The sequence below is a fragment of the Triturus cristatus genome, chromosome 1_2 (assembly GCF_964204655.1).
Source record: "Triturus cristatus chromosome 1_2, aTriCri1.1, whole genome shotgun sequence".
NCBI classification, from domain to species: domain Eukaryota; kingdom Metazoa; phylum Chordata; class Amphibia; order Caudata; family Salamandridae; genus Triturus; species Triturus cristatus.
This window is the reverse complement of record NC_140580.1, coordinates 189,154,776-189,167,171: the sequence shown is the minus strand read 5'-3', so window position 1 is coordinate 189,167,171 and position 12,396 is coordinate 189,154,776.

Genomic DNA, 12,396 nt, shown 5'->3' with positions numbered 1-12,396 from the left:
CACGCGCCTGTACGCTCACTATCACTATGGGTGTGCTCGCGTATGCGTACCCATAGTGATGGTGAGCGTACAGGCGTGTGTACGGTCCGTATCACTATGGGTGTGCTCGCGTATGCGTACCCATAGTGATACGGACCGTACACGCGCCTGTACGCTCACTATCACTATGGGTGTGCTCGTGTATGCGTACCCATAGTGATGGTGAGCGTACAGGCATGTGTACGGTCCGTATCACTATGGGTGTGCTCGCGTATGCGTACCCATAGTGATGGTGAGCGTACAGGCGTGTGTATGGTCCGTATCACTATGGGTGTGCTCGCGTATGCGTACCCATAGTGATGGTGAGCATACAGGCGTGTGTACGGTCCGTATCCCTATGGGTGTGCTCGCGTATGCGTACCCATAGTGATACGGACCGTACACGCGCCTGTATTCTCACTATCACTATGGGTACGCATACGTGAGCACACCCATAGTGATAGTGAGCGTACAGGCGCATGGACGGTCCGTATCACTATGGGTACGCATACGCCAGCACACCCATAGTGATAGTAAGCGTACAGGCGCGTGTACGGTCCGTATCACTATGGGCACGCATACGGCAGCACTCCCATAGTGATAGGGAACGTACACAGGCCCTCTGAGTGAATGTACGGTGCCTTTCACACATCACAGTGGTGACAGGCAGCACACAGGAAGGAATAGAGCTGACATACTTGTCCATGGATGGACATCAAGGCATTGTCTGGCCAGTACTACATGTGTGGGGCACAGGTGTGAAAGGCTGTGATGTGGCACATTACTCCTGAGTCGAGAAGGCAACAGATGTATGATGAGATGTGTACTGATGTTATGTGTGATGGTGCAATGTCTGCCAGGCATGCCCTTCACTCCTTTGACATGTGTGCATGTCGTACTGCACACTTGGGATGAGCGTCACTGGCATGGCACAGTCAACAACACACGCAAGTGTCCCCTGATGCCCGCTACAGGGGTTACCACACCAGACATGTGACTACCCACGGTGCACGATGTGTCTGTCATGTATGTGTGGTGTGTTCCCATTGGCTTGATGTTGGTGCTCCCTCAGAAAGCATCAGCTGTTGCAGCAACCAACATGTGTCTGTGTGTAGATGGACATGGCACACAGTTACGCACACCAGGCCACATGTGGTATGGGATGTGAGGTGCGTATGTATGCATGGGACACGGAGTAGCGTAACAAGGACATGTCTGCATCCTCTCAATGTATGTGTGGTGAGTCATTACATGTACACCTTATTGGCAGGGTGTTTGGGCTGTCCTAGTGTAATGTCATGTGACCTGTGGCTCTAGTGTTCCGCTACCTGTCTCTGGAATCGACATCCTACTTCTGCTGATGTGTTGATGTATGTCACTCCTGTGTTGCGTCTGGCTGTTCACTTACACTGGGACACAGCTAATCCCATGCCATGGCATGTGGAGGTTCACAATCTCCGTGTGTAGCTGGGTCTTGGTAGGAGTGTCACCTGGCAGCCATACGTGTCCAGGGCATGTGGCACATACCTGACTCCGTATGTAGCATATGTGTATTAACAGATTAACATGTGCTCAGTACAAATAAATTGTTGTTGTAGTGCACTCACTCTTCCTTGTCACTTCCAAATTACTGCAGAGCGCCGCCTCTTCCCGACCAATTCCGGACTTGGCTGACATGCGGGAGAATGACTGTATACGGTGCTACTGCTTCCCCCAACCGTTGATTGAGGAGTTGACGGCAAGTCTGGCACCACACCTGCAACCACTGCACAGGTATCCTACGGCACTGACACCCAAGCTGAAGGTAATGGCAGCCCTACATTTTCTTGCCACGGATACCTTTCAATATACCATAGCTCATGTTGGTGGCATGTCCCAGAGCATGTTCAGCCGTGTGCTGCATGATTTCTTAGAGGGCATGTTGCTTCACCTGGATGAGTTCATCCATTTCCCAACTCCTGAACTGTTGACTGGGGTCAAGCGTGGATTCTATGCCCTGGGAGGGATGCCCAATGTCATTGGGTCCATAGATGGGACACATGTGGCTTTGGTACCACCACAGGCACAGGAGGTAGCGTACAGGAATCGCAAACACTACCACTCCATCAATGCCCTTGTGGTGTGTCTGTCCAACATGGTGATTTCACATGTCTGTGCTTGTTTTCCAGGATCAGCACACGATGCCTACATCATGAGGCGTAGCAGGGTGCCTGAAATGATGACGCAGCTGCGCAACGAACGAGCATGTGTTGTTGGTAGGTACACTCTGTCTGTCCTGTATTTTGCGTAGACTTCCAGCACGACCGCTTCTCCTGTCCTACTTATGTCCATGTGGTTTCCATGTAGGGGACGCTGGCTATCCCAACATGCCATGGCTGATCACACCTCTCCGCAACCCCATCACGCCGGCCCAGCTCCGCTACAACACCGCCCATGGCCGGACAAGGCGAGTGATAGAGAGGACATTTGGCCTCCTGAAGAGCCGATTCAGATGCCTCCACAAGACCGGCGGCGCCCTCCTATATGCCCCGGCGAAGGTCTGCAAAATCTTCATGGTCTGCTGCATGCTGCACAACATGGCAGTTGAGAAAGCTGTGCCACTCATCCTGGATCAAGATGATCAGGACCATCCACCCGTGGAGGACGAAGGGCTTGGCAATGGGGCTAGTGATGTGGAGGATGTGGTTCCGCAGGAGGACATCCGGAGTCGGCTCATACACGACTTCTTTGCTTAGTGGTGAGTACCAGTGTCTGTGTGTGCACGCATTGGTCCCCGTGTGGCATGTGTTGCGATGTGTGTGTCCATCTGCATGTATGCCACGTGAGTCAGAGGTGTGTGTGGATGTGTCACTGAAGTGATGGTGCCAGTGATGAGTGTATTTCCCCAGTCATAATTGTGACCTAGCATGTTGTCATCCTTACATGTGTCGAGTACATGCACATGCAAGTGGCTGTGCTTTTTGTGGCTGACTTCTTCTGTGTCTCTCATCCCCAGGTACTTGCGCATGCCGTCTGCTGGTTGCATTGTTGTGGCACTGCTATTCCTCATGGACACGTCATCGTGTGCTGTATCAGCGTTACACGAACGGACAAGTTTGGAAGTCTCCTCCGGGTAAGGGATGCATCAGGGGTGTATTGGGTGTGGCTGTTGTTTCCGATGTGTGCACACTGCCCCTGTCGATGTTTGGTTCCTCTGCAGACATGTCGCATCACCATGGGACACATGACATGGAGCTGGGTACACCTGAATAGATGGTCAGACTTGTTGACAGTCATCTGTGATGGGATAGTGGATTGTGATGATGGCATCAATGTGTGTAACACTGCCCTCGGACACATACGGTTTGCATTGGCTTGACATGGTGTGGGACTTCCACATCAGAGGATCAATGGTGTATGGCTGCCCCTCCGTGAGCAGCAGGGGGTGTTTAGCTGTTAACCGACACTTGTGTGCCAGTTCCATGGCTATCACGCATTTGTGCTGCAGAAGGGGGGTGCCAGTGTTGGACCCACATGTTACTCCACATGACCTGTTTATGTGTACTCCGAGTTGCCTCTGCCTTCCCGAATACATGAATAATAAAGGTGTCCCTATGCCTCCAAGGTGCCTCTTCTCAGTCAATGCTGGTGTGTTGCCACGGTGCATACGGCATGTCTGGCATGGTTTCCGTGATAGTGGCTATGTGTCTATGTGTCGAGTAGCAAGATGCAAGCTGTTTGTGTGGGATTAGACTGTGTATTGTGCATGATGTCCATGAGTGTGTGGGTATTGTGACATGTGCCATCCCCATGCATCCAATGTTGGCCAGGCCACCATTCTCTGCATCCACCTGACTCAAGCTTGCAGGACATGGTTCTGCCACCTGTCCACACATACCTGGGTGCCCCCCAGGACACTCCACATGATCCCTGACCTCTGCGCATGGCTGTCGCTGTACTCAATATGTCTGTCGGCACGGTTGTGCGGCCACCCCCTCAGCTGGTTGGGCCCATCACGGGTGTGTATGGTGCTCCATGTCTGTGTTGCCTAATACATTGTGACCCATGTGTGTCCTGTGCCAGACTCAGGCCCCAGGGTGTGGACGGTTGAAGTCATATGAGAACTCAGGCATGGTTAGACTTAACAAGACACATGTAAGGTAATAATGCAAAATGTAGGCATCATCTCTTTATCGTGTAACTTTTTATTTTTGTACGTGGGGGGGGTATGACATGAGGGGCTTTCCGGGTGTTTGGAATCCAAAGTTCACTAGGGGATTGGTGTCCTTGCCATTGTAAATCCTCAGAGTCCATGCCACAGTCTTTGTCAACATTGGTCAGACAGTGACCAGCAAGTCCATGTGGCAGAGAATGTCTTTTGCTGATGTGCTGCTGTTGGTCCAGTGGGCCAGGTGCCAGGCCAGGTGTCCTGGGAGATGGTGCTGTTGTGCCGACCCTCACGGTCTTTTCCGTGGACGACCCGCCCTCCTGCGGGAACCCTCAGAAACAGGCCGTGACGATGTTTGGGATGCTCTGTCGGATGTATCCTCCTCCTCCTGATCCCTCCCTGTGGGTGGTGATGTTCTACGCCTGGTGGCACAGGGAGGGTTGCCACTGTTGTCGGCTATCCGACGGAGTGTACTGTGAATTCCCGTGAACACCGTCACGAGCTCAGCCTGTCTGTCCTCCATCCGCCCTTGGTGTCGCAGTAGACAGGCATGTTGCTCCGCATGTTGCTGGGCCTGCTGGGTCTTGATCTCCTTGAGGATGGACACAACCTGGGCCATGCCCATGGTGTCCTGCCGGTATGTGTCCAGGATGTTTCTGACATGGGAATAAACCGGTTCCACAGCCAACTGGTCAGGCTCGCACCTCCACCGTCCTCCACTCCCACCACCCCTGCCCACTTGCACCTGGCCTGCCCTTGTGGGCACACTGGGTCTCCGGGACCCCTGAGGGGTGGCATTAGCGTTGTCGCCTGCCTCCTTCTGGGTGCCCGGTACACCGTGTCCCTCCTGGTGAGCCTGGCTGCTTTGTGGTGGTGGGGCAGGGATCCTGGGTGTCTCCTGGGATGTGGCAGGAGTGGGGGTGGTGGTTGGCCCAGTTGTACCTGACGCAGGTGCTGCAGGTGGTTGGACACCAGAGGGGCCAGGTTGGTCGGGGTCGTCCACAGAGTGGTGAGAGTCGTCGCTGCCGGTGGGATCGGCATCCCGCAGAGCCGGGTCCTGTGAGTCTTCCCCCCCAGTGTTGGGGGGTGATCCACAACGTTGACCTGTGTGTGAGAGAGACAATGTTATTTATGTTCCATGCAACATCCATGTTTCATTTGTTTCAAAGTTGGCACATTTCCTCTGGGAATTTGGATATGTCTTGCATTCCACTCACAGTGCACTTGTGCATGGGTATGTCCCTTGGCCACAGCTTTTGAGACTTTACCTATGTGTGGCACAGTCTTACTTTCTGCGTCAATTGTGACTGCAGTCAGCAGTGGAGTGAGCAGGTGTGGCGAGCCATGCATTGGCGCCTTCCGTGTTGCACTGTACGTGGGCACATGGAGTTGTTCCACACACTTATATGATGCAGGTAGCTGGCGTTGTGCTCATGCACAGGTTGAGACATGGCCCTGTGTTTTGCCATGGAGAAGAGAGGGGGATTCAGGCACTGGCCACCCTTGTTTACATGCACGCAGTCCACCTGCTGACGTGCAGACATTCCCACACCCCACAAGGCTGAATTGGTCTTCCTGTGTGTCCCTTTCTCACTCCCTCTCTGTCCCCCTCTCCCTCCCTCCCTCCCTGTGTCAGCCTCCTCCCTCTGTCCGTCTCCCTGTGTATCCCTCCCTCTCTCTCCCCCTCTCCCTCCCTCTGTGTGTCGCCCTCTGTCACCTCAGCCCAGCTTCCTAGGCACACACTTTTAGCAGATCTTTGAATGGCCCTTGGCTTGTTGATGTGAGTTTGTTTCTGATCTCCAGGCACCCATTGGGTGTAGTGTCTGTGTCTGCGCTGCTGCTGTGGTGGTGTGTGCTGCCACTCTTTCACAGTGTTGGCTGTTCATTAGCTGCTGTCATGTGCAAAAACGTGCCTTCACCCCCATGTCTTCATGCAAGGCGTCCGCCATTTGCTGGCAAGTCTTTCCTGTGTGGGGACACACAGTTTGTCTGCCTGTGACCTAGGCCATATGGGCAGAGGGCATTGTTGTCTGCTTCTGAGTTGCACTATGTGTTTTTTGGGGCCCACACTCCCGCCATCCGGCTTACCGTGTCTTGTGTTGGTGTTTTCTGTGGCCTGTGACTTGGCATTGTCCAGCTGGGTGCATGGGGCATGGTGGCGCTAGTGGCATGTGCGTGTTCATGGAGTGTGGTGGAGTCATGCGATAACTTGGGGTGGTTGCGTGACTGATTGTGAGTTTCGTTGTGGATGACGTTCCCTCAATGTGAGGTGAGTTGTTTGTGTACTCACCCGGGTCTCGGAGTCCTTCTAATCTGTCCACTGCCACCACCGGCAGTATGGCCATCACCCTCTCCTCCCAGGGATGGTAGTGTACGGGTCTGCGGGACGGCCCTCCTCCAGTGACGTTGGCCTGGTTGTGTTCGTCCGTCATCTTGGCTCGGACCCTCCTCCGCAGATCGTACCACCTGGCTTGGCATTCCTGCTTGTTCCTTCTGGTGTCCGCAACAGCATTCACAGCATCGACGATGGTCTGCCACATGGCTGTTTTTTCTGCAATGCTGGTCTGTCTGACCAATGTTCCAAAGAGGTTTGGCTCGACTCTGAGGATTTCATCGACAAGGACCTCCAACTCTCGGTTACTGAACTTTGGATTCTTGTTAGTGGGCATGGTGAGGGGTGTGGGTGTGGATGGTGAGGGGTGTGTGTGGATGGTTGTGGGTGTGTGGGTGTGGTTGTGCAGGTGTGTGTGTGAATGTGATGAGGGGGTGTTTGTGAAGGTGGTTGTGCGAAGGTGTGCAAGTGTAAGGTGTAGTAAAGGTTCAAGTATGGTGCTGTAGGTTGTCTGTGGGGTCTAGCAGCAGTGAGTCTGTTGCAAAGGCTCATGGTTTGTGTCTGTGGGCCCTTTGTATTGGTCCATTGGTGGGTGTGGCTGTGTTTGAACTTTGGGTGGGTGTGTTATAAGGAGTGGTTGTGTTTTGGGCCTCTGTTTGGGATTTTGGCAGTTGCAGGTCAGTGAATGTGTTGTATTTGTGCTTGTTGGACATGCATTGTGGCTTTGTGCCATTCGAATAGTGTATTCTTGTGTTGTTGTGCTTTGTCCTGGTTGTGTACGTGCGTTTTTAGCGTGTGTACGGTGTGTACTTTGGCAATTTGGTTGTACAGTGCTGTCCTTGTGTCTGGCTTGGTACGACTCGTACATGCGCGATGTTGGGTGAAGGTGCTGGTGTTGGGGCCTGGGGTACGCTCCGTACTTAGAATGTTGGGGTGGGGGTATGCTCCATACGTACGCGGGTGAGGGTACGGGTCGTACATACACGGTTGGGGTGGGGGTACGCTCCATGCATACGCGGGTGAGGGTACGGGTCGTACATACACGGTTGGGGTGGGGGTACGCTCCATGCATACGCGGGTGAGGGTACGGGTCGTACATACACGGTTGGGGTGGGGGTATGGGTCGTACATACACGGTTGGGGTGGGGGTACGCTCCATGCATACGCGGGTGAGGGTACGGGTCGTACATACACAGTTGGGGTGGGGGTACGCTCCATACATACGCGGGTGAGTGTACGGGTCGTACATACACGGTTGGGGTGGGGGTACGGGTCGTACATACACGGTTGGGGTGGGGGTACGCTCCATGCATACGCGGGTGAGGGTACGGGTCGTACATACACGGTTGGGGTGGGGGTACGCTCCATGCATACGTGGGTGAGGGTACGGGTCGTACATACATGGTTGGGGTGGGGGTACGGGTCGTACATACACGGTTGGGGTGGGGGTCCGCTCTGTGCATACGTGGGTGAGGGTACGGGTCGTACATACACGGTTGGGGTGGGGGTACGCTCCATGCATACGCGGGTGAGTGTACGGGTCGTACATACATATTTGGGGTGGGGGTACGGGTCGTACATACACGGTAGCGGTGGGGGTACGCTCCATGCATACGCGGGTGAGGGTACGGGTCGTACATACACGGTTGGGGTGGGGGTACGCTCCATGCATACGCGGGTGAGGGTACGGGTCGTACATACACGGTTGGGGTGGGGGTATGGGTCGTACATACACGGTTGGGGTGGGGGTCCGCACCGTGCATACGCGGGTGAGTGTACGGGTCGTACATACATGGTTGGGGTGGGGGTATGCTCCATGCATACGCGGGTGAGGGTAAGGGTCGTACATACACGGTTGGGGTGGGGGTACGCTCCATGCATACGCGGGTGAGGGTACGGGTCGTATATACACGGTTGGGGTGGGGGTACGCTCCATGCATATGCGGGTGAGGGTACGGGTCGTACATAAACGGTTGGGGTGGGTGTACGCTCCATGCATACGCGGGTGAGGGTATGGGTCCTACATACACGGTTGGGGTGGGGGTACGCTCCATGCATACGCGGGTGAGTGTACGGGTCGTACATACATGGTTGGGGTGGGGGTACGGGTCGTACATACATGGTTGGGGTGGGGGTACGCTCCATGCATAAGCGGGTGAGGGTACGGGTCGTACATACACGGTTGGGGTGGGGGTACGCTCCATGCATACGCGGGTGAGGGTACGGGTCGTACATACACGGTTGGGGTGGGGGTACGGGTCATACATACACGGTTGGGGTGGGGGTCCGCTCCGTGCATACGCGGGTGGGGGTACGGGTCGTACATACACGGTTGGGGTGGGGGTACGCTCCATGCATACGCGGGTGAGGGTACGGGTTGTACATACACGGTTGGGGTGGGGGTACGCTCCATGCATACGCGGGTGAGGGTACGGGTCATACATACACGGTTGGGGTGGGGGAACGCTCCATGCATACGCTGGTGAGGGTACGGGTCGTACATACACGGTTGGGGTGGGGGTACGCTCCATGCATACGCGGGTGAGGGTACGGGTCGTACATACACGGTTGGGGTGGGGGTACGCTCCATGCATACGCGGGTGAGGGTACAGGTCGTACATACACAGTTGGGGTGGGGGTACGCTCCATGCATACGCGGGTGAGGGTACGGGTCATACATACACGGTTGGGGTGTGGGTACGCTCCATACATACGCGGGTGAGTGTACGGGTCATACATACACAGTTGGGGTGGGGGTACGCTCCATACATACGCGGGTGAGTGTACGGGTCGTACATACACGGTTGGGGTGGGGGTACGGGTCCTACATACATGGTTGGGGTGGGGGTATGCTCCATACATACGCGGGTGGGGGTACAGGCCGTACGTACGGGGGTGTACATACACGGGTGGGAGTACATCTCGTACATACACAGGTGTACATACACGGGTGGGGATTCGACTCATACATAGGAGGGCTGGGGGGAGTGTTGGGCGCGTATGCGGGACATGTCTCCATGGTTGCTATGGGAGTTCGGTGCGGACGGTGTTTTTTCCATCCGGTTGTATGATCGGACGCACGGGATGGATCGTACTAGCGCGGTCGGACTTCACTTTTCACATTTGTACGGTGAATCGTCCGAGGATGTGTCAGACACATTTTCCGACCCGAGGACGTGTGGGGAATAATTCCCGATGCGATTCGTATGGACTTTTTCCCATGCGAATCGTACTTGGCAGTTTGTACGGCACTTGTACGATTCATACGGTAAAAAGACCGGATACGAGTCGTACGGGGACATTTTTTACAGGATCGTAATTGGCACCATAGTGTAAGTGCTATCTTGAGAAGGAACTACCTGGTTTGCTATGGGGTATGACCCCATACAATGGAAGGAATCACTTTACTTCTGCACCCTCACACTATTACTGAGTGTGAATATGTACACAGGCCCCAGGGAGAAACGCTGACAGTGCACCACAAAATGGTGGTGCATTGTTAGATTGCTGCCAGAGGGCAGTCCTCTGGAGTGGAGTCCCATGAACCTCTTACACATCGCCCTGCAGGCAGGTGTACTCACTTACTTCACCTGCCTGCAGGGAGATCGCCGTTCCTTCTTTAAAGTGTAGGTGGCTGCTGTCTGCATTGTGAAACACAGAGCAACTTGTAAGCAGTTGTTCTTTCTTTTACTGAACACACTGCTCCTAGGGTAACTGCAACATTGTGACTGCCCTGAGGGCAGTACATTTGTGATATCAAGGTGAACAATTCTGGTCTGCACCAGGTGCGCCTTTGGAAAGGTGCGCCTGAAGCAGACTGAGAGAGGTCATCCATTTTGTGATCAGAGCCCAGGATTGAAACCTATGAATTGCTTGCAGTTTACTCAAATAGCTCTGTGGTGGGTGCAATAGTTCACCGACCTAATGTCAAAGATGGTATAAGAACGATATCATAGTTATCCTATAGAGGAAATGCGTAAGTAGGCATCATAACTGTAACTTGCAGGGAGATCAATATATTTTTTTCATCTTTTTTGTCATCTGTTTTTTTAAAGTTTTCTTTTTGGCTTTGTGTTGAAAATCATGAACTTGCCCTAGTTTGTCCTCAATACAAACCTCCAGTGCTGCACTCTGTCAAGGTCCTGTCTCCACTGGCCCCTCAGCTCTTGTCTTCTTCACTGTTCTTACATCTGAGGTTAAACCTCCCAAATACAGATAAGAGCAAGAAAAAATATGTGATCTTCCTTTTTATCAACTCCTCATCAAATTGGTCTTTCACACAAGATAAGATAACTCAGAGATACACATCTTGGGTTTTCCTGTCTCAGCACGGGTCCTGTCTGGCACAGCATATTTGTTCATGAGCCTGTTGTTGTATGCTTTGTTTTCTAGTGTAGATCACATTTATTCTGAACATGTAACAATGTATATGCGCAAGAGATCTGGTCAGGTTTCCAGAAAGGCAGAGCCACTGAGAACCCTGTGTTGTCCCTTAAACTACAAGCAGAGCAACGGGGACTACTACAACACAAATGGAGAGATTGGGGAACAACAGGGAAAGGGAAGCAGGAATAAGATTTTGGGAAAACCAGGACTGGTCTTCCTCTGGTTATAATAATTTCAATAATGCAAGAAAGCTCTCTCTCAGGAATACTTGTGTCGAAAAAGGCACTATGTCTACATAGGGAAACATGCAAGACTACTGTGCAACATTAGACTTCCCATCTTAAAAATCAGATTGCGATTGGTAAAATATCTAAACTAAACTGTTCTCTAGGTGGTAAAATGCCCACAGTTGAGTAACACACTGCTAACCAGGAGAACATTTCACAAACTATGCAACAGCAAATGATGGAATATGGCCAAAATCCAAAAACGTAGCTTGGATAGTAGAAGATTTGGAAAATCATACACACAGGAATGATATATGTGTTTTAGGCATACCTGAAGGAAAACATGCATATGATCCTAAGGAGATCATATTGTGCTTATTTTAAGAAGCCTTCTCAAACTTAAATGACTGGGAAATTGGTTGCCAAATCCAAATAGTTCATCGATTTATTTTTCAAAAACTCAAAGTGCAAAGGGGGGGGGGGGAGTCCATGCCATCACACCATACTGATCTACATTAGAAATTTCATTTTGAGATAGCTGCTATATCAAATAGTGAATAGTGATAATCGTAGTAAGATTAGGTATGTAGTGTTCTTTGTTTGGTGTAACATTTACCACACAAGTGTAGAATGTCAATGGCAGCTTTGTCAGCTAATTCCATTATTTCTCAAAGCTGATGCACATGCATATTTGAAAGTGGTATACAAAAACTGGTGTTTATTTACACATCAAAAGCTCTTGCTAAGGGTCTCCTGCACCAGTAGTCAAAGAGCCATTTGTCTGATACTGATAAAATTGGTTTCTATTGTTTGCTGGAGGAGGATGGATTTGATTAGTTTTAAATTTGACATCAAAAGTAATTTTCAGTTTTTCTGGTCTCTGGAGCCGTGTGGGTGAGCTAGGATATCTTCCAGTGGCACCAAGCTTTTGAGATTATTTCTAGGGTTGGTGTTGGTGTGAGAAGGTGCAGTCTGGACAGATGGTGATTTATAGAAAAGCATGGCTAGAATAGGGTTTCAGGCATGGGTGGTGATTTTGTAGGCAAATATAGGCGATAAGGGGGAAGATAAAATTCAGTGACATAGGGAGAAGTTTCCGAATTCAGGTCCCATTTTTCAAGTACACATAGTTAAGAAGGGTCATCTGTGGAAATGTCAATTGTCTCCTGGTTAAATCCAAATTCCATAATGTTAAGACTGAACTGCGATATGAAAATTCTGAGATAGCATGTGTTAGAAAATGTGTCAAGTTAAAACTCTTGTTAAGTCCAACCCACAAGTTGAAT